General features: G+C 45.1%; 1 protein-coding gene and 2 pseudogenes across 6 annotated transcripts in view; 1 reads left to right on the forward strand and 2 right to left on the reverse strand.

Annotated features, from left to right (window-relative positions):
• Positions 1–23,851, reverse strand: part of Lrp11 (LDL receptor related protein 11) — a 253,624-nt gene that overhangs the window by 68,404 nt on the left and 161,369 nt on the right. The window lies entirely within an intron of this gene.
• On the forward strand, positions 18,589–19,284 carry LOC127674103 (nascent polypeptide-associated complex subunit alpha-like; annotated as a pseudogene).
• LOC127674197 (spastin-like) lies at positions 19,283–20,564 on the reverse strand (annotated as a pseudogene).

Here is a 23,851-nt window from a genome sequence, read left to right on the forward strand (position 1 = left end):
TACATACTTACATACACAGTCGCAAACACAGCCCCTCCACACGCATGAGCGCGCGTGCACACAGACACACACAAGCATTGTATATATGAATAGGAGTTCACCTTGACCTTCAAAAGTTAGTTGTCACTTAGATCTTCAAAATGTGAGATGGTGGAATGCCATAGGTCCCAAGATACGTTGTCTTGGGCCTTCTTTAGCCTGCTTAGGGCCCACTTCTTGCCTTCCTTCTTAAGTGACCTAACATTCTTGTGGCTAATAGATATATATCCTTAGACTTTATGAACAGACCTTCAAGATTTCCCCAACCCAGTACATTTGAGGCCCACAGTTGGCGTTTCCCAGCCTTGTTATAATCCATCTTCCCGAGGCACCCACCTTTGTACTTCAGAGAGAATTGATTCATGACTTCCTTGTGTCTTTCTATAAAATGTTCATAAAATTGCCGCCAGGTAAAAGTGAGGGAAACCTAAATCTGTGGTCACCCTTACTGGCTGGCCATGGTCTTCCAAGTTTGTCTCCAGAAAAATTATCTTTGACCCCTTTGAGGGATGTTTTCCCCCTTTTACACATGGAAGCACCTCACTGCACTGTAATAGGAAAGATGAAGTCCATATGCCATGGTTAGTTTTCATCAGAGTTCACCCTGAGTAAGGGCAAGGTGACTGATGGGGCATCGGGCACAGAGCTCACAGAACCTTGAAAGAGGGGACAGTGACGTTAAGGATGAAAGGTTAAGCTTCTTAGGGTGACAGAGTTAAAAGAAGAAAACTTCTGCAGTATCCACAAGAAGTGATTTGAGGGAGAGGGGGCAGCTTCTAATTCTTTCCCAAGTTCCTGTACAATGTTCTCCAACAAGGGTGAGGGAAAACCCACACTTAGCCCAGGGTAGGAGTGAGTGAGAGGGCCCTGCAGGCTGAGGCTGAGGGGAGGGAGAAAAAACAAAGGGAGGTCAGAGGGAGGGAGACTGGAGAGAAGTGTCAAGCAGAGGAGGGCTGGTGCAAAGGAGCCAGAGCTGGGCAGGGTGTAGTGGGAGGATCTGCTGGGGTCACAGGGCAGGTCTCTCACACCTGAGAATCCTGTCACAGAGCCATGAAGGCTTAGCTCTAAGAATCTCAGAATCCCTGCTTGAATCATCACAGAGAGGTGTCACTGAGCACACAGCTGGTGTGCCACCAACAAGACAGTGCTCTCAGTGTGAGGATGGGTCCGAAAGAAAAATTGTGTTACAAAGGAAATAAGTGTTTTCTGTAGGATATCTTCAACATCATTCTAGCCAGGTTTTGAGACTACATCCTTTGGTGAGGTAGAAGGCACTATGGCCAACAGACAGAGTTGGTCCCAACTAAGATCCAAGGCTGAGCCTGAAAGTGCCCACCCAGGCTCTCCACCGCTGCTCAGAAGCCATGTCTCCTCTCTGGACATCCTAAGAGAAGAACCCTCCTGGACCACCGCACAGAACCTCACCTTAACTGCAGAGACCAGCTGAGCAGATGACTGACAGCAAACATGTGCTCTGGACACTTGCAACCTGAAACAGACTACAAGTCAGCTCTGAGGGTGTGCGGGTGAGGCTTATGTCCATTGCACACAAGATGGACTTATCAGAGTAGAGGGAGCTTGCAGTGAAAAAATGCTGTTATAATATTGACTTGTAGCCAATACTATTGGGCGTTGCCTAGTTTAATGAATCATGTGGGAGGGCCCAGCATATTGTGTTTCATGTCCCCACTGGAATGAATGGTGGTCCTGGGTTCTGTCAGAAAGCAGACTGAGTTAGCAGAGGGGAGCAAGGATATAAGCAACACACACACACAAGCACACAGACACACACACAACACGCACACACACACACACACACACACACACACACACACACTGTGACATCCCTATAGTGAAGTCACTAGAATGTTCATATCTTCCCCACCCTGTGGATGTTTCCTTCTGGTAATCTACCTCTGTGAGGTCTCTGGTGAAGGGGAGGCCACAGGAGTAGTCAAAGCCCAAAGACTGAAGCAACCAAGAAGAGAGGCTGAGGCGTCATGAAAGAGCCCAGGTGAGGCTGTTGGTAAGTGTTCAGCCCACTTGCAACGAGAAACACCAGTGTTTTGAAGATGCCAGGGCCATGGGATGAGCAGCGAGAACTGTCTCTGCAGTGGAGGGGAGCCAGCTGGAGCCTCGAAGACAAGCTGTGTGCTTTGTGGGGCAGAGCTAGAGACGTGGCCATGACATTTGGAGGATCTAGAAGACTGTGAGTGGATCCCAGACACTGAATACTGAGTGTATGTGTGTAGATAGATTTTCCTTTTTTCGTATTGCAATGGTGCTTTGGTTCTTCCCTTGTGAACTAAAATGATTTGAACTTAATTTTGGCAATTAAGTAAGAACACAGTTAGAGGCTTTAATTTTTTTATTTTTTACATGTTTATTAGATATTTTCTTCATTTACATTTCAAATGTTATCCCCTTTCCTTGGTTCCCCTCCAAAAACCCCCTATCCCATCCCCCTCCCCCTGCTCACTAACCCTCCCACTCCAACTGCCCTGACCTGGCATTCACCTACCCTGGGGGCAATGAGCCTTCACATGACCAAGGACCTGTCCTCTCACTGATGACCAACCAGGCTGTCCTCTGCTACCCATGTGGCTGGAGCCATGGGTCCTCCATGTGTACCATGTGTGCCACGGCGACAGGGTTTGAGCAGGATTTAGTGGGAGGATCTGTTGGGGTCACAGGGCAGGTCTCTCACATCTGAGCATCCTGTCACACAGCTATGAAGGCTTAGTTGTCAGGATCACTGAATCCCTGATTGAATCATCCCAGAGACCTAGTTGGTCCCTTCCAAGATGCAATGCTGAGCCTGTAAGTGCCCACCCAGGCTCTCTACCACTGATCACAAACCATGTCTCCATTCTGGGCATCCTAAGAGAAGAACCCTCCTGGACCAATGCACAGCACCTCAGCTTCTCTGCAGAGATGAACTGAGCAGATAGATTGGTATAATGACATCAGACATGTGCTTTGGACACTTGCAACCTGAAATGGACTACAAGTCAGCTCTGAGGGTGTACTGGTGAGTTTTATGTCAATTGCACACAAGATGGACTTGTTAGAGTGGAGGGAACTCCAACCGAGGAAATGCTTTTATAATACTTAGTTGTAGGCAACCCTATAAGGCATCATCTGATTTAATAATTGATGTGGAAGGGCCTAGCACACTGTTGTTCAGGCCCCCCTGGAATGGTCGTCCTGGTTTCTATAAGGAATCAGACTGAGAGAGTAAAGGGGAGCAAGCAGGTAAGCAGCACCCCCTCCTTCCTACCTTGGCCTGTTTCAGTTTCTGCCTGAGATCCTGTTCTGAATTCCTGCAGTGATAGACTATGCTGTGGAAGTCCAAGCCAAATAAAACTTTGCCTTCCCAACTTGCTTTGGCCACGGTGTTTCCTCCCAGCAATAATGACCTCAACTAGGTAAATGATTGTTGGGTGTTGCTGCCAAAGATCTGAGGATGCATTGTGGACAGGATGGTGGAAGAATTTTGAAACTTTGAGACAGAAAAATCACTGAGTGTTGAGAGCACAGTGAGCAGCTGTTCTGTAATAGCTTGGAAGAGAAGCCTTCTGGGGACAGATCAGATGATGGAGGCCTGGCTTGTGAGGGAAGCAAAGACTCTCCTAAGTCATCTGTACAAACAATCTGTGGTATCTGGGCAGTTAGAGCTGAAGAGTCTGCTACGTTTAACAAGAGACCAGAGAAGTATAGCAAACCTTTGCTGTGATGGGACAGTGAGCGCTGTCACCTGGGGCTGAAGCATCAATTGTGATTAAGAAGAGACCGACATCATTGAGGGGAAGTTTTCTAGGAAGGATCTCCCGAGAGTCAGGAAGCTGTGCTCTGGACATGGCCTAGGTGTTACCTTGTGCTGACAGCTGACCCGGGCACTGTGTAAGGTCTCAGGTGGTGTAGCTGGAGGAATGGAGGGTCACACAGAGCAGCTGAGGCTCAGCACTGTGGAAAGACAGGAGAGGCCACCGGTGCAGACGCAGCCTGTGGAGCAGTCCCAGTGCCAAGGTTGAAGGAGTCAAGGAGAGAAGCTGAGGCGCCATGACAGAGCCCAGGAGAGGCTGTGGGTGAGCGTGCAGCCCAGCTGCAGCAAGAGTCACCAGCGTCTGGAGATGCCAGTGCCATGGGATGACCAGGGATGACCGCCTCTGCAGTGGACGGGAGCCAGCTGGAGCCCCGATGACAAGCTGTGTGTTCTGTGAGGCAGAGCTGGAGACGTGGCCGACACATTTGGAGGATCTAGAAGACTGTGATGAATCCCAGACACTGGATACTGATGTATTTATGGCTGGAGATGGGTTTAGCTCTGTTCGTATTACAATGGTGCACTGGTTCTTCTCTCCTGAAATAAAAAGATATTTAACTTAATTTTAATAATTAAGGAAGTACACAGAGACTTTAATTTTGAAAAGATAATTTTCATTTCAAAAAAGACTAGGTTTTTATAGAGACTGAACTTTTAAAGTGTATGAATTGGTAGACTATCAAAGTTTTGTTTAATATCATTTGTGTTTTGTTTTGTGGTATTATATGAATGTGCCATGTTTGGGATAGATAAAGATCCTTATTAAAAAGGTTTTGTCAAAATAAATAAATGTGTTGTGCTTGTGTGTCAAAGTGACTAGGGTTCAGTTGTGCTGGCAGTTTTTTGTCAAGGTGACATAAGCTAGAGTTTAATCCCTAATTTTCTTTGTGGCATGGTGCTTCATCATAGCATCAGGAACCCTATCTATGGGGAAAGGGACTCACACTAATGCAGAGAACAAACCCCTGATCACCCAGAGTCCCTTGCATCAGGATGTCTGTCTGAGATCAAAGTGGCAGAGACAAATGTCAGTCAGGAACCCTTTCCCTCCTATGCTGAAGAATAACAAGAACTGTCAAGTAGGGATGTGAGAGAGAGGATGAGGAGTTTCTCACAGTGTGTTCAGGCTTCTGGGAATGAGTTCCTCTCTCTCTTCACCATTAGAGGACACATATTAAGAAGAAATTGCCCCATATGTCTTGCACAGAAGTCTGAGAGTCAGTCCTTAGCCTGATACACCTCGACCCTTGACAAATTGAGGTGGTCCAGACTCCATCATGGAGGCCACTGGATCTCCCTGCATTGTCTTCTGAGACAGAAGTCTTCAGCTGCCCAAGGACTGCTCCAACAATCCCCACAGGGAACAAAGGAAAGAGAGGAAGGCAGGAGGAGAGTTTCCCAACCAGGCCACCAAAGGTTTGTCGCAGGAGGATGAGCCCAAAACATGGGTGAATGCGTTTTCTGGGTCAAACATAGATATTACCCCATCCAAGAGGTAGGAAACCCATTACAGGAGGGGAAAGAAAGGCTGGAGGGCAATACGGGGTGGAATGATGGGAAACACTGTTCTCCAGTTATGGACTCACTGTTGAAGTTCTGAGTACTTGCTTCACCCCTGCACAGAAGCAGGTCTGTAACACACACACACACACACACACACACACACAAACATAGAGGTGAAGGCAGAGGCAGGAGTACCTTAAAGAGGACAGGTCTAGTGGTACTGGAAAGGTTAATAAAAGAGTTGATATTGTCTATTTATATTTCTTTAATAAATGAATATGTCATAATGAAACCAATTATTTTGGTGCCTCTCTTTTCAAAGGGCTGGATGACATAGGTCACCCACACATGAAAAGCATGGGTCAGTCTGTGTAAATATTAATGGTCATCCCTGCCCTTGCTGCAGAATTCTGATGAAGGCAGTTATTTGAGCATATTGTCTAATCTGGAATTACCCAGAAGGGGTCCTATTCTATGACCTCTGTGAGACTCAGACCATGCACCACAGGCCTGTGTCCTGACGCCATCAAATGACTTTGAGGTTGAGACTGGCTGTAAAGCGTCAACATAAAGTCTGACAATGTCTGCAGTAGTCACTGTAATGTGTAGAGTTTCTGCTACACTCTGTATTATCTGAGGCCCAGTGGAGGCCCCTCCCTTCAGAGCTTTGAGGGCCTGAAAGGCTTTGACACTGATACAGTTCGCTATTTGAAATGACTCTGTGAGGGCTGAATTACGTTCCTAGTTTCTGACCCACGGAAGCCTATACAAACCCTGGAAGAAGGAAGACAGACTCTCCACCCTTGCTAGCAGGTCCTTGTAGTCACTGGCACGGGAACTCAGATAGTTTTCAGTGTCTTTTCTTGGAATTCTTGCATAGACTGAAAACTAGCTGAGACACCCAGCCTCATAAACTGGAGAATTACGGGATTCTTGGACTTTCAATACATGGGCACCAATATTGCATTAGCTACACCATGGCCTTTAAGTCATTTTAGTAAACCTACTATATGTATACACATACACACACACACACACATATATATACATTTATATGTATGTTCATACACATACATATATGTGCATGTATATAGTTATATGTAGTATATACATATATGTATATGTGTATATATGCAAATGTATAGTGCATATGTGTTAGTTATTCATGGTTGTTAACTTGATTATGCTTGGAATAAATTAGGACCGAAAAATGGAACACCTGAAAGAGATTTTGGATTAATTAGAAGTGGAAAAATCTAATTCTAATCAAGATATTTAATGTAGGAAAACACACCTTTAATCCCGATGTTTTGATATGGGAAAACCCATGTTTAATATAGGCTCCACCTTCTTCTAGAGTTTATGTAAGTGCATGGAAGAAGTATGCTTTTGCTATTTTCCTGATTGTTCTGGCTTTGCTAGCAAGCCCATTCGTCCATTGTCACTAGAGCCCAGCACTTCAGGACTCTGATACTGAAGACGTCCTGAGACGTCCAGTCTTGTGCACTGAGCGACTTTGGAATTCTTGGTCTTTCCACACATAGGCAGCCATGATAGGATTAGCTGGGCCCCAGCCTGCATGTGTTTCTAGTAAATCACCTTTCTATATATAGAGATTCATTCTATATGTCCTGTTAAACTAGAGCACCCTGCCTAACACACCTGCCATGTGTTTAAGATCATGTAGATTTCACAAGTTAACCTTCTCCTGATGAGTTCAGGTGAGGCTCCTTAGCAGGTATTTTGGAGGACTCAGGAGACCACTCGTGCCTCCATCAATTTTCCTTCCTTAATAATGCTCTCTGCTCCAATGGGTAAGTGCTTTGTGGTTTTCCTGGCAAGCACCATGATTCATCCTGCTTGTTACAAAATGCTTGTCCTCCATGTCTATGACCTCGACACAGGGACCAGCATGAAGGAGCCCCGAGTCCTGATTAGCAACTGTGTCTCAATTTAGTGCCCGGGTCCCCGAGTCCTGATTAGTCACTGTGTCTCAATGTAGTGCCCAGGTGCCCGTGGCTGCCTCTCTACAGCATGCTGCTGGGCAGCTGCAGTTTTGAGATGGTGCCCCACCCTTCCCCTTCCAGCTCAGAAATAGAAAAGGTGACAGGAAAGTCTCTGTTGTAGAAGAACTGAGTCTAGAGGGAGCAGTTTCATTTTCTCTCTGGAGCACCCTGGCCTCTTTTGCAGTTAGTGGGTAAGGAAGACAGTTCAACCAGTACTGTAGTCAGCAAGTGTGGTCCACCAGATGAAGAGAATGAAAGGCAAAGTTTCATAACCCCTCAACAAATGCAGAAACAGAAAAGTGGTCACAACTCAACACACTTTCCAATGAAATCTGTCAATAAAGCAGGAACGGAAAGAATATCTGTACACACATGCATCTGCACACACACACACACACACACACACACAGAGAGAGAGAGAGAGAGAGAGAGAGAGAGAGACAGAGAGAAAGACAGAGAGACAGAGAGAGAGAGAGAGAGAGAGAGAGAGAGAGACTTACAATTCAAAAGACCTAATAGCAGAGTTAAGAGTGAGAAGTTGACACCAGGCAGGTGTGCACTGTCACAACTTGTAATCCACATGGCAGTGAAGTCCTAGCTCATTGAGGAAGAAAAACAAAGAAGGAAAGAAAGACACGAAGAATGAAAATAAAACAAAGAAAAACGGAGGAAAGAAAAGAAGAGCACTGCACTAATGAGCACCCGACGGGACGTGAGGAGGGTAAGGAGTCTACTTATGTCTGACGTGAACACAACATACAAAACCTGACAATCTCGCAAATGAGGCTAAGAGTAATAAACAGAATATAACGTTGTAGGAGAAAGCAATTGGCAAAGGAAACATCAGTCTCCTTCGCATATACTCACACCTATGGTGTGAAAATCAAATTGAAAGAACTGCTTCACTGTTGGCAGCAGCAAACATCTCAGCCAGGAGGCCGAGATCTGAGATGGAGAACTGCAGAAAAATGAAAGAAACTGAAAAGGACACAAATAATCGGGAAAACACCTGTTACCACTGTTTATAATAGGTATAATGTTCAAAATAATGTATGGACTCTATGTGATCTCTCCTAAAGTCTGCATTGAAAAAGAATAAAAAAATCCACCTTCTCACAGAAATATGAATGGCTGTATATAGCAAAATATTTCCTAATTTCTATATTTATTTATTTTATTGTATGTATGTAAATGTTTTGCTTATATGTGTGTCTATGCATGGCAGTGTTGTGCATAATTCTGAGCCACCACGTGGTTGCTGAGTCTTGAATCTGGGTCCTCTGTCACAGCAACATATATCCCATTCCTTGATTTCCAACACTACCCAAAGCTGTAGTCATTGAGACAGCATGGCAGGAAACACTGACCAATGATGGAGCAGAACAGGGAGCCCAGAAGCAGGCCTGCACAGGGGTCTTGACTAGAGACGCCAGGATTAAGTACTGCAGGAAAGAAAATCTTCCATGATGCTGCTGGGGAAAGTGGTTAGAAGCCTGTGAGAGGCTAAACCTCAACCTTACAGTCCATGCTATTCAAAATGATCCTCAAATCGACAGAGGGTTTAAGTGTAAAATCTGAAACTGAAAAACTACTATTAAAAGTATAAAGGAAACAATTGAGTATTTATCTTCATAATAACACTTGAAACCACAAAACGCTCAGGCAGTAACAGCAACAATGAAAACCTCAAATCATAAAGGCTGAGGCAAAGACAGACTATTAATAGAGGGCAGGCTACAGTGCCTCTCAACTGTAATCTCAGCACTTGAGCGGCAGTAGAGGTCTCTGTGAGTTGGAGGCCAGCCTGGTCTACACAGTGAGTCCAGACCAGCCAGCACTACATAGTGGAACCTTGTCTCAATAAACAACCAGAAAAGCAACCAAAGCTGAAGGGATAGCCCTTCATGGCCATCCACCTTTCTCAGGCAGTCCAGGCCCATGTGTCTGAACATGGTAATATTCACAGTGGGTCTTTCCCTCCCACATCAATCATTCATCAAAAAACACAAACAAACAAACAAACAAACAAACAAAAAACCCCAAAACTAAAAACCCGTCAAGAAACAATCAGACAGGCCAAACTGATAGAAGCAATTCCTTAATCAACATTCCCTCTTCAATCATGACTCTAACTTGTATTAAATTGGCAAAACATTAGCAGAACAGACACTGTGAATTGAAACACAGCAATGAAATTCTTGGAGATGCATACCTCTGGAAGGGAATTGGATGCTTTTATAGCAGTAAGGAATAATGATCTGGCCTTGCTTCCTAGCACAACCTAGTTCTAGCACAAGAGACCACATGGTGGAAGGAGGGGATAGACTTCCACAGGTTGTCCTCTGACTTCACACACACCAACGTAGGTCCACATACATGCACATGTGTGGGCATGCCCTCGTGCACACATACTTACAAATAAAGAAAAATATTTTTCTTTAAAGGAAAGGAGCTATAGGAGAGAATGCAACCCTGGGCTGGAAACTGCTGCAGTATGGAGGGATGCCAACCTAGGGAGAGCTGTAAATCACCTCTAAGAACATCTTAATCTCTAGTCCTTGGCTGGGAACAGATGCCACAACCGTGTCAACACTTGTATTGTCCAAACAAGTTCTTTGAAAATGAAACTGTTACAAGCCCCGATCACTTGTTTCTCATACAACCTGCATGACCATGGCAACCCATGTATGGTCCAATCGCTTGTGTGGTTCAGACAGTTCCACTCCCTGATGGCTAAGCCTTCGAACATAGGAGCCTATGAGAGCCATTCATGCTCAAGTTACCACAAAGGGAGACTGCGAATGTCCGAGAACATGTATGGGAGGAGGATTGGAATTTGTAGGGAGGACCAATTCCTGGACAGAGGGGTATGAATAAGGAGCAATCAAGTAAGGCCTCAAATACTGTTGCCCACCATGTTTGTCTTTGTATAGAAGTGGAAACAGGGATTTGAGTGTTAACCTATGAATAGTCTACAAAATCTTCCCAAGAAGGAAAAAATAAGGTCCCTAAAAAATTCTCAAACGAAGTTGTCCTATAGGAAATCAGAGGACCAGGAGGAGCAAACTTAGAGAATTGTATCATTGAACTAAGAAAAGTGAGAGTCTTGGCTACTAAGGAGTGTCTCCACATAGGTAACAGAGGGCAAAGGCAGCAAATTCTAATAAGAACTATTGGGAAAGATGGCTCAGGTGGAAAAAGAACCTCTCCCAGATCGTGATTTGATGGCTTGTTTCATGTCAACTTGATGCTGAAATCATCTGATAGGCGGGATTCACAGGAGGCGGGACCCAGAGTAGGGGATCCTATGAGAAGTTGCTGAGCAGGAGCCATGTCCAAGGCACTTGCAATGGGAGCAGCTAATCTGCACTCCAGTTGGCCATAGGCCAGGGGTGTGGGTCTCAGGGGCAGCAGCTGAGGGCAGAGAGCAGAGGGCAGCAAGGAGCTGGGAGCTGGGCCATCCAGAGGGCAGACAGGATGTTGGGGAGCCCTGCACTTTCTTAATTAGTGGTTGTTGAGGGAGAGGGATTGAATGAGAGGGAGAGGGGGAGGGAGAGGGAAGAACAGAGGGAGGGAGAGGGAGAAGGAAGGAGGGAGGGAGAGAGAGACAGAGAGAGACAGAGAGATTGAAGGAGAGGGGGGGGAGAGAGGGAGAGAGAGGGAGAGGGAGAGGGAGAGGGAGAGGGAGAGGGAGAGAGAGAGAGAGAGAGAGAGAGAGAGAGAGAGAGAGAGAGAGAGAGAGAGAGATATTGATTTGGCTCTTGAAGTCTCAAAGCCCACCCCCAATGAGACAGGTCCTCCAACTTGGCCACTCCTACTCCAACAAGAACACACCTCCTCATCTTCTAAGTAGTGTCACTGCCTGATGGCTTAGTACTCAAATACATGAGCCTTTCAGTGCCAAGTTTCAAACCAGTACCTGAGACCACACTTCTGATCCCCTTCTCTGTTCTGCACATCCTCTGAAGATAGCCGAAACCACACAGTTTACAGCCTCTGGACAGATTGGGAATCTACTCTGAAGCTAGATTGGCTAGAGCATTCTCAGTCCATAGCTGGGGAGGTTCATCTGAATATTCTGAGTTACTCTATCTAAGACCCAGTAAGTTTCCTCATTTTATGAGAGTCAGGACTTTCCCCTATCCTCTGAAGACAGTTCCATAGTCAGAGGTTAGCAGATAAAAGCAGCAAATTGCAATTTTGCCCCATAGACAGATCAAAGCAAGCCTGAAGAGGCAACTCTGCAGAGGACCCAGGCTAGCTGATTTCCAGCCCCTTCCTTGTCTGCAATACACTGAGATCTTACATTAGGGCTCAAAGCGGCAGCAAGCAAAGGGTTTGCTAATACTTTGCTATGAATACACTACCCAGCACACTCTGCTCTAGAACAGTCTCTTCTCAACAATCCTAATGATGTCTTCTTTAAAAACAGATCCTCATGTGGTGAGCCCCCAACCATAAAATTATCCCATTGCTACTTCATAACTGTAACTTTCTACTGTAGGAGATAGTATTTAGCTGGAGGCCAGCAGAGGGAGAGAATCCTCGCGGCCATATTTACAGCCTGTTGGAGCAGAAGAGCTTCACTAGGTACTGTATTACCCCCAGCTTTAGATCTCTGGGGGTGCAAACCGCCAGGGGTCTGCCTGCACACAGGATCTGAGCACTTAGGCAGTTTAAATACCAGACCTCCTGGCGTGGGGCCTGTGTCCTGCCTGGAGACCAGCAGAGGGAGAGAATCCCCGTGGCCATATTCGCTGCCTGCTGGAGCAGAAGAGCATCACTAGGTACTGTATCACCCTGAGCTTTAGATCTCTGGGGGTGCAAACCCCCAGAGGTCTGCCTGTGCCCAGGACCTGAGCACACAGGTGGTTCATCTCCCAGCTGGTAGGTTGTGGGGCCTGTATCCTGTGTGGAGAACAGTAGAGGGTGCAACTCCTCGTGGCCATCTTTGTGGCTTGCCAGGGCAGAAAAGCATCACTAGGTACTGTATTATCCTGAGCTTAAGATCTCTGGGAGTGCAAATCTCCAGGGGTCTGCCTGCGCTCAGGACCTGAGAACATAGGCGGTTTGTCTGCAAGCCGGTTGGTCGCGGGGCCTGTATCCTACGTGAGAATCAACAGAGAGACTGACCCCACACACACCATCTTTGCTCCATAACAGAGCAGTCTTAGAACACCTGGTTTATCTTGCCAACCCAAGTATAACATTTCTTGAGATGAGACTGAGCATGGCTCCAAAGGAACAAAAGAGGAAGGCAGCATATCAGTAATCTGTGCCAGAGGAAATCCAGTCATCCACTGTTGTGGAAATAGCCCTAAAGTTCCACAATAGGTTGAAGCACCAGCCAGTGACAATAAGACCATCTAACACCAGCGAGAACTAGATGGCTAAAGGCAAGTGTAGGAACATTACTAACAGAAACCAAGGCATTATGGCAGCATCTGAACCCAATTCTCCAACAATAGCAAGTCCTGGGTACCCCAACACACCAGAAAAACAAGAGTTGGATTTAAAAGCACTGGTAAGGATGCTGTTAGAGGAACACATGAAGGACATAAATAAATATATTAAAGAAATTCAGGAGAAAAATGATCAAAAGCTAGAAGCCCTTAAAGGGAAACACAAAAATCACTTAGAGAAATTCAGGACAATATGGGTCAGAAGTTTGTAGCCAATAAGGAAGAAATGCAAAAATCACTTAAAAAAATACAAGAGAACTTTGATCAACAGGCAGAAGTCATGAAAGAGGAAACACAAAAATCTCTCAAAGAATTAGAGGAAAACACAAACAAGCAAATGACAGAACTGAGCAAAAACTTCCAGGATCTGAAAACAGAAGTAGAAACAACCAAGAAAGCACAAAGAGAGACATCTTTGGAGATAGAAAACCTTGGGAAGAAATCATGGACCATAGATGCAAATATCAACAACAGAATACAAGAGATAGAAGAAAGAATCTCAGATGCCGAAGATACTATAGAAACCATGGGCTCAACAGTCAAAGAAAATGCAAAATGCAAAAAGCTTGTAACCCAAAACATCCAGGAAAACCAGGACACAATGAGAAAGCCAAATCTAAGGATTATAGGCATTGATGAGTGAAGATTTACAACTTAAATGGCCAGCAAATATCTTCAACAAAATTATGGAATAAAACTTCCCTAACCTAAAGAGAGAGATGCCCATGAATATACAAGAAGCCTACAGAACTCCAAACAGACTGGACCAGAACAGAAATACCTCCTGTCACATAATAATCAAAACCCCAAATGTGCTAAACAAAGAGAGAATACTTAGGGCAGTAAGAGAAAAAGGGCAAGTAACATATAAAGGAAGACCTATCAGAATTACACCAGACTTCTCACCAGAGACCAAGAAAGCTAGAAGATACTGGGCGGAGCTCATGCAGACTCTAAGAGAACACAAATGCCAGCCAAGACTACTATACCCAGCGAAACTCTCAACCACTATAGATGGAGAAACAAAGATCTTCTACTCAACACAACTGGAGAATCTGGAGGAAATGGCCAATTCCTTAGACAGATACCAAATACCAAAATTAAACCAGGATCAAATAGAACATCTAAACAGACCCATAACCCCTAAAGAAATAGAAGGGGTCATAGATAGCCTTCCAACCAAAATAAGCACAAGACCAGATGGTTTCAGTGAAGAATTCTATCAGACCTTCAAAGAAGACTTAACACCAATACTCTTCAAACTCTTCCACCAAATAGAAACAGAAGCAACACTACCCAACTCCTTCTATGAAGCCACAATTACATTGATACCAAAACCACACAAAGATCCAACTAAGAAACAGAATTTCAGGACAATTTCCCTTATGAATATCGATGCAAAAATATTCAATAAAATTCTTGCCCACCAAATCCAAGAACACATCAAAACGATCATCCACCAAGATCAAGTAGGCTTCATCCCAGGGATGCAGTGATGGTTCAATATAAGGAAAACCATCAATGCAATCCACTACATAAACAAACTCAAAGAAAAAAACCACATGATCATTTCATTAGATGCTAAAAAAGCATTTGACAAAATTCAGTATCCTTTCATGCTAAAAGTCTTGGAAAGGACAGGAATTCAAGGCCCATATCTAAACATAGTAAAAGCAATATACAGCAAACCGGTAGCCAACATCAAACTAAATGGAGAGAAACTTGAAGCAATCCCACTAAAATCAAGGACTAGACAAGGCTGCTCACTCTCTCCATATCTTTTCAATGTAGTTCTTGAAGTCCAAGCTAAAGCAATTAGAAAACATAAGGAGGTCAAAGGGATACAAATTGGAAAGGAAGAAGTCAAACTATCATTATTTGCAGATGATATGATAGTATACTTAAGTGACCCAAAAAACTACTAGAGAACTCCCACAGCTGATAAACAACTTCAGCGAAGTGGCAGGTTATAAAATCAACTGAAGCAAATCAGTAGCCTTTATATAGTCAAAGGATAAGCAGACTGAGAAAGAAGTTAGGGAAATGACACCCTTCACAATAGCCACAAACAGCATAAAGTATCTTGGTGTGAATCTAACCAAACAAGTTAAAGACCTATATGACAAGGACTTCAGATCTCTGAAGAAGGAAATCGAAGAAGATCTCAGAAAATGGAAAAATCTTCCATGCTCATGGATTGGCAGGATTAATATAGTTAAAATGGCCATTTGCCAAAGGCAATCTACAGATTCAAGGCAATCCCCATCAAAATCCCAACCCAGTTCTTCATAGAGCTAGAAAGAGCAATGCTCAAATTCATCTGGAATAACAAAAAACCCAGGATAGCTAAAACTATTCTCAAAAGTAAAAGAACTTCAGGGGGATTCAGTATCCCAGACCTCAAACTTTACTACAGAGGAATAGTGATAAAAAAAAAAACTGCATGGTATTGGTACAATGTCAGGCAAACAGATCAATGGAATAGGATTGAAGACCTAGAAATGAACCAACACACCTATGGTCACTGGATCTTCCACAAAGTTGCTGAAAGCATCCAGTGGAAAAAAGATAGTCTTTTCAACACATGGTGCTGGTTCAATTGGAGGTCAGCATGCAGAAGAATGCGAATCGATCCAATCTTATCTCCTTGTACTAAGCTCAACTCCAAATGGATCAAGGACCTCCACATAAAACCAGACACACTGAAACTAATAGAAAAGAAAGTGGGGAAGACCCTTGAGGACATGGGCACACGGGAAAATTTCCAATAGCTTATGCTCTAAGATCAAGAATTGATAAATGGGACCTCATAAAACTACAATGTTTCTGTAAGGCAAAGGACACCGTCAAAAGGACAAAATGTCAACCAACAGATTGGGAAAGGATCTTCACCAATCCTAAATCTGACAGAGGGCTAATATCTAATATATACAAAGAACTCAAGAAGGTAGAACTCAGAGAACCAAATAACCCCATTAAAAAGTGGGGTACTGAGCTAAACAAAGAATTTTCTCATGAAGAACTTCAGAGGGCTGAGAAACACCTTAAGGAATGTTCAACATCATTAATCATTAGGGAAATGCAAATCAAACAACCCTGAGATTTCACCTCACACCAGTCAGAATGGCTGAGGTCAAAAACTCAGGAGACAGCAGGTGCTGGCAAGGATGTGGAGAAAGAGGAACACTCCTCCACTGCTGGTGGGATTGTAAGATGGTGCAACCACTTTGGAAATCAGTCTGGAGGTTCCTCAGAAAACTGGGCATGGCAGTTCCAGAGGACCCTGCTATACCACTCCTGGGCATATACCCAGAGGATTCCCCAGCATGTAATAAGGACACGTGCTCCATTATGTTCATAGCAGCCCTATTTGTAGTAGCCAGAAGCTGGAAAGAACCCAGGTGTCCCTCAACGGAGGAATGGATACAAAAAATTTACACAATGGAGTACTATTCAGCCATTAGAAACAATGATTTCATGAAATTCATAGACAAATGGATGGAGCTGGAGAACATCATACTAAGTGAGGTAACACAGTCTCAAAAGATCATTCATGGTATGCACTCACTGATAAGTGGATATTAGCCTAGAAATATGGAATACCCAAGACATAGTACACATATGAAATGATGTCCAAAAAGAACGGAGGAGTGGCCCCTGGTTCTGGAAAGACTCAATGCAACAGTATAGGGGAATACCAGAACAGGGAAGTGGGAAGGAGTAGATGGAGGAACAGGGGGAGGGAAGAGGGCTTATGGGACCCAGAGGGGGAAATCATTTGAAATGTAAATAAAGAATACATCGAATAAAAAAAAATTAAAAAAAAAGAAAAGAAAGGGCAGAGCAGGAATTAGAGGTGGGGTTGGAGATGGTAGAAAAGATAAACCAATGGGACTTTGTAGAATTCTGACTAGGCCTTTCTCTTAGCAAATCATTTGGATGGTTTCCTTAAATGATGTTATAAAAGAAATAAACCAAATGAGCCGGTCAAAAAACAAAAAACAAACAAACAAACAAAAAAAAAAAACAAAAAAAAAAAAAAAAGAAAAAAAGGAGATAGTATTTAATATCTGATGTGCAAAATACCCTAAAGGGGTCAGGTCATGCAGTTTGAGAACCCTTGCTCCAGACTGTAGAAGGTTAATGTTTGACTATGAGATGAGTTATGTTGCACAGAAAGCTAGTTTTTAAGAAGGACATCTTCCTACTCTAGTCCAAATCCAAAAGACACTATCTAGTCTTATTCCAAAAGACACTTTCTTCTGAGTATTTTGTAAATCATGGTGCTTTGTTTGGGAAGAGCTTTTGGAGGGCTTCATTTTCCAATTACTGGGCCACTAATATAAGACCTAAGAAGAGAAGAAAATAAAATAAAATAATATGAGAGACAATTCTGCACAGCAAATATTACTGTATTGGTCCATACTTAATCCCATGCAAAGGCAGAGGTTTGCCTGTCTGCATGAGTTTAAGGCTATTCTGGACTATCTTGGGTCAACCTGGCACGTATACCATCTGGGAGGCATTACATTTCCCTTCTAATTCAGGGTTACAGATCCACAACCACAGAGACCTTGGGGGAAGCTCAGAGAGCACTTTCTAAATCTGACAGTCATGTTCCTAATGTCGCAGCACTAATGTGGAAAGGTAAAGTTAAGGCAATCATAGAGAATACAGCCCAGAATTAGTCTCAGTACTCATCTCAAGCTGAGGGGTTGACTCTGGGAGACTCGGGAGAAGTGTACACTAAGTTGTAGGGAAAGATGGGAAATTCATTTCCTCACCGAGTACAACTGAAATGACAGAGAAGCAACTGTAAAATATTAGAGCACCAGATGAAGGTAACCACAGGAAAACACCCCCTTGCATGAACACTAAAAGACAATGAAGGAAGCAGAGTTCCCCAGTGGGAGACAGACACAGCAGAGGTCTCCATGCAGAAACTGAGTACTAAGTTCCAGGAGCACGAGCCATGACTGAAGGGCGTTCACTGAAATGTGGAGCTTCTGAGAGGACAAGGTCCATTCTCCTCCCATGATCCTCCTTGTTACCAAGTGAACATCTCAACCAGATGCCCAGGAGCATTGGTAGACCGCATAACCCACTGAAACACATGATGCTTTCTGAAAGTTTTCAAATGACAGATCCTGGAGAGATCACATGACAACAGGCTTTCTTCTAATAACCCACAAGAGGAAAGGTGAAGCCATCTTTTCAGTTTCTTTGCACTCCTGTCTGTTGGTTAGAGGTAATGGATTTTTTTTTATTTTACTTTACTTTATTTTATTTTATTTTTCACAGAGCAGACAAACACAGAGTCCTGACGGAGGGGCATCCTCTCTGGAATGAGCATTAAGCTCTGACATGCCTTTTACCCATGCACAGAAAATATTTTTTGTTTTGTTTTTGTTTATTTTTCAGACATGTTTACATGGTAGCCCTGGTTGTCCTGGAACCCATGTAGACCAGACTGGCCTTAAATGCAGAGATTTGGCTGCCTCTGCTTCTCTAGTGTTGGGAGTAAAGGCTGGCACCACCACTGCCCACAAAATACTCTTTAATCATTAAATTATTTTATTGCAAGGCAATAAAAGGGGAAAACAAAATGTGAAAAGAACACATTAAGTGTTTAATGTTTGTATATCTAGGTGGACAAAAGGCTCAGTACAGTTCTCTTACTGCAGATGGGAAGATTTCCGTTTGTCACTCTGGACTTGGTAAGAAAGCAGGAAAGAACTAAGAACCCTTGGTGTTGCAATCATAGGGCGCTAAGGGACAGGAAACAGAAAATAGACTGCTGCAAGGCAAAGGCTTGGAGGCAGACAACAGAGGGCTCTGTGCGTCTTCTGCAGCCCACTGTCTCTACAATACTTTCATCTGGACACAATGTATACATTATTGTAAACCAGAATCTGCTTTTGCTGTGCTCTAATCTAACAGTGCCCACCATGTTCTCTGCACAAAATGCCCGGTGAAGCCACAATAACTGTCCCTGCTACAGACAGAGCAGGAGTGGTCACAGCCTCAGGCTGAGACAGGGTCAGGACAGAGTCTGACAGTGAAGAGTCAGTGCCAGAGCTTGAGGAACAGGATTCCACCCAGACAGCCACAGGACCAGCCCAGCTGGCAGCTGTAGCTGAAATCCATGAAGAACCTGCTAGTAAAGCCAAGCAGAGTCCAAGGAGGAGAAGGGGAGGAAGGCTGTGTCCAAACTGGGTCAAGAGCCCAGCTTCAGATATCTACACAGTGTGTCAGGAAGGCAAGACTGAAGATTTGTCTCAGCAAGCACAGTTAGCCCTGCTGAGAATTTCAAAGTTCGAGGGGAAGCTGTTTCAAACATTCGCGAAAACACTCAGACTCCAACTGTCCAAGAGGAGAGTGAAGAAGGAGAGGGTGATGAAACTGGTGTGGAAGCCATGGACATAGAATTGTAAAGGACATCCTCCCCCATCTTTGCACCCTTTTTGGTTTTTGAAAAGTGGAACTGCAGCTTGGCTTAAAATGTGTACTGTTTTTATCACTAATAAAGTTGTGGCTTCTTGTTGGATAGAAAAAAATTCTGTTTTTAGTTGTCTACTAGTGTCCTGCTCCCCTTCTCTTCTTTCACACAAGACTATCAACTTCATCTCTATAAATTATAGATGGTTGAAGTTCTCCAGCCACAGCAAAAAGAGCTCTCACCCATTTTTCTCCTTCTCCCACATATTTTGAAGTTAAACTTGCAGCACTTATATTGAAAAAGGTCGCATTAGATTCTGCAGCTACTGCTTTAGGCAGCACTGTTTTCCACTTCCTGGAGGGCAGAAGAGCACCAAGCCTTAACATGGGGTTCTGAGCCCTGTGAACTACTCAGCCTGCAGAGAAGGAAGGACAGAGGAGGAAGAATCATAATCTCTTGCAGCACTTGTTTTGCCATTTCCTGAGGACCAGCTAGAGCATCAAATTTTACAGCTGTTCGATTGTCAACGAATTCAATACTTAGGAGGTTAACAAGATTGCTGTCCACATTCCTAAAAATTTTCAAGTCTTTCTTTTCCTGAACTGCACTTCAGGGTGTAGAAGGTGTGTTGGATCTGTTTGGTTTTGGAGTACCCTTATGTGTGGGAGCTGCAGGTCCAGGTCCTGGTCTTGCTCCAGAAACCATGGATAAACACTACAACTAGGCGCCCTGTGGGGACCAGAAAGCCCTGTGGATCCACTTTTCAGGCAGGTTTTTGATCAAGACAATGCATTACTAGCATGTGTTAAGGGGTCTTTCCTCTTCAGAGCTGCTCCACTATCTGACTGGACTTGTCCATTGCAGCAAGTCAGGTTAGTACTCTCATTATAGATGTCGTTTTGGACTTCGAAAATGGCAAAACTGGTTGCAGCTTCTTTAGAAGTTGTAAACGGTCCTTGTATATAACTAAATTAGCTATCATTTTGGCTTAAAGGCGTCTAGCTCTTTTACACTGTTCGCCTTGGCTGTAACTATAACCGCAATTCCTTTTCCCAGTTCTTAGATTCCTTTCTTACACCACTCCACAGCTTGTTCCTTCTGTCCTTTCTTTCCTCTTTGATGAGTAGTGCATTAGAGATGTACTGGAAGGTCTGATTGTGGAAGACAGGGAAACTCTTGGCCTTGCCATCGGGTCTGGACACTGGGAGTGAGGGCGAGGCTGATGCCAGTGAGGTCTCTTGGCTCCTCTTGGTGGCCAGGAGTGCACAAGAGAGAGAAGCGCTGTCAGAGTGTCAGAGCCCTGAGAAGAGGAGCCCAGGAAGGCCTGCGGGCAGCTCAGCAGGGCGAGGCCGGTGACCAGTGGGTGAGAAGCAATGCAAGTTCCACATTGGAGCCAAGCCTGGTGCAGGGGCAGGGACCGCGGTGGGGGCGGGGCCTCGCAGGCTCAGAGGTTGCTCCACCTGAACTTTTCTTCTTCCCTTGACCCGCGAGAAAACTCATTCACAGCTCCTACTGCCTCTGGCGGTGCAGCCCGCTCCCCTCAGAGGCAAGGCGCCCAAGCAGCAGCAGCCGCTACTGCGGAGCCCGGGGCCACGGAGCTGCTCGCGCTCCCGCGGAGCCCGGGAGCCTGGCACCTGCACAGGCTGCTCGCCTCCAGATTCTTTCTGCTTGCTGGGCAGGAGCACAACCTCATCTCGTTCTCCTGCAGCTGCCCAGGGCTCCCACCCCTCCTTTTCCTCGGTCCTATGGCCCGCTGGCTCCTCTCTGTGGAGGCCCTGCACGCTCCCATTTAATTTTTAGAGATAGAAAGAGCAATTCTCAAATTCATATGGACTGGCAAAAAACAAACAAACAAACAAAACCCCACAGGAAAACAAAAACAATTCTCCCTGGAGACACAGATTCCCACGCCAGTGTGTGAGGAAACTGCATAGCATAGTGGGTGTGTCACACTCCACAGAGGGAGTCATCCCTCTCCGTGGCTCCTCCCACACAGACAAGCCCTGACCATGGAATAGCCCATAGCACGGGAGTGCATCAGTGTCCAAGCAGGGCAGAAGCCCGCATCTAATCCTCTGAAAGCACAGAGAGAGGTTTTGAGCACCGAGCACGGTGGCGCATGGCTTTAATGCCAGCACTCTATACACATATGCAGGCTGATCGCTGAGGCCAGCCTGGTCTACACAGTGAGTTCCAGGACAGCCAGGGCTACAGACAGGAATGCTGTCTCTAAGAGTCACAGAGCTAAGGGGAAAGGCAGAGAACACTTCCCCACTAGATGATAACTGTCTTCAATAGGGAGAGTAGAAGGAAGGAAATGAGAGGACAGGGTGGGGGGGGGGTGACTGGGACGCGGTGGGGGAGGGGTGACAGTGGCAAACATCAGGGCAACAAAGAAGTAGAGCAAGCACCAGGGCATGGTGGGCTAGGTCCCTGGAATGACAAATGCATGTGGTGTAGAGAAATAAGGAGATTGAGGAAGTGAGATAGAGCGCACCTAAGTCTGAGAAAACCTGAGCTGTGTCCTGCTGAGGAGGAGAAGAGGAAACTGCTAGAAAAAAAAATTCGGGCACCTTCTCCTGTGAGGACAAACAAGAGAGCAGGGGTGTGGATGCTACCCTGTGCTGCCTGCATGGGTGTGGCTTCTCACTGGGCAGGAACTGGCTCCCAGTATAAATTTCTCTGATTCTGACCACACTTTGTAGAGGAGGAGCTGAAGGCAGCAACTTTATTCTCCGTTTCTTTATTCAGTTCCCAAGGACCGCGGAGAGCACAGCTGCAGGTGAGTGAGATGAAGGGACCGCGGGGTGTGGGGGTCCCCGCAAAGCACGTCCTCAGCATTCAGTGCATAGTTGCACACTCAACAGGCCAGCCCTGACCCCTCGGGGACAGGGACCTCGGCCCTCTGGAGGGAGGCTCAGAGCCAAGAGGTGCTGGAGGGATTCCCAGAAAGAAGCGGGAAAAGGTGGACTAGGAACCTGCCTTTTCCTGGCTGGAAAAGTCCTGAATTCACAGCCTAGGTGCCTGGAACTTTCTCAGTTCTCTGCCCTGTGTCCTCTGCGGGGTGGCACCGAGGAATTCTCATTCTCTCCACAGCTCTGGCCACACAGCTGGGTCTCAGAGGGATGATGGCAAGGGCAGCAACCACCAAGTGGAATCTTTTCCTTTGGCTGAATTCTCTGGGGACGCTGTCAATCTGTGAGTTCCTAGGGTTTACCTGGAGGGGGTTGGGGCACTGAACAAGGACTGGCTAAGTCAGGGAATTCTTGCAGTCCTGGGCTACCAGGAAACTTTTGGGCTTCTCCTCCCCTTAACCCTGGTTCTGCCTGGCTTTACCCCACCCAGGCTGCAGTGGATAGAAGAAGTTATGAAAAAAGTTATGGCTGTAGGGTGGGGGAGGGGCTACAGGGATGAAGATCACAGCAGGCAGAAGGGAGTTCTTGGTGATGTCCTCAGCACCACTGGGGTCCTGAGGAAGTTTAAATCCCAGTCTCCAGGACTGCATATGCTGGGCACAGTGCCAGTGCTCTCCTCCAGGAGAAAGGGCTGCACCCGAGGGAGGCTGTGCCCTTTCCCACTTTCCTGTTCACCATTTTGTGGAACTTCTGCAGATCCAGGGACAGCACAGCCACACCACCCACCTTCCCATTCCCTGCCCCTTTTTCTTTTCCTTCTTTTTGTGGGTTCTTTTGTTTTAAGGCAAGGCTTCAGTCCATTGCCCACCCTATAGCATCTGAACCAATCCCTGCTCTCCTTTGCTACCAAGGGCTGGGATTACAGGTGTGGACACCAGGCTCAGCTTCAGTGCATTCTCTCCAGAGAATTCTGGCAGTTTGCTGACCACCGAAAGCCCCGCGTGTCCAAAGTATGATGAGAAAGCTGAGGTTATAAAGGACCTGCTCACAGCCCTGAGAACTGACTTGACCCCAGGTCCTCCTCCTGCGAAAGAGCTGGGCTTGGTGCTGTGTGCTTTCATGGTCAGGACTAGGCAGTGTGATGCAGCAGCAGCCCTGGCCTCTGGCAAGAATGTCTAGCCTACTTGATGAGTGCCAAGCATCTTAGAGAGCTTGTCTAAGCAGCACTACTGCGCACTTTCCTGAGACGCTGTAACAATGTGTCCCTTACTAAACGCTGGAGGTCTGAGTATAAATGCTTCCTTCTGAGACATTTGATGTCATCATGGTCATTGTTTTCTATCATAGCAAGTTTATTATTTTACAGAATAATTTATGCAGGACTTTTGAAGACTGGCTATCATTTGCTATATAACATATCATATATTAGAATTAAAAAAATCTTTAACCTTGAGAATAACCAGATTTTTGAATAGTTTATTCAACTAAGTCGCCTACGGCTTTTATTTTTGAATTCTGAATAAAACTAAAGAACATAATCTAAAGTAGAGAAATAAAATCTTAGCAAAACTAAATTAGTGGAGAGAATTTATAATTCTAAGTGAACTTCATAGTTACAAAAATTTGAGTTAATGAACTTCACAGTACATATTGAAAGGATTAAAGTGGAATTAATGTTTTATTTTAATTAGGAAGCCCAATTTGCTAAAAGTAGCAGTATC

This window comes from Apodemus sylvaticus, chromosome 23 (genome assembly GCF_947179515.1).
Source record: "Apodemus sylvaticus chromosome 23, mApoSyl1.1, whole genome shotgun sequence".
In the NCBI taxonomy this organism is placed as follows: domain Eukaryota; kingdom Metazoa; phylum Chordata; class Mammalia; order Rodentia; family Muridae; genus Apodemus; species Apodemus sylvaticus.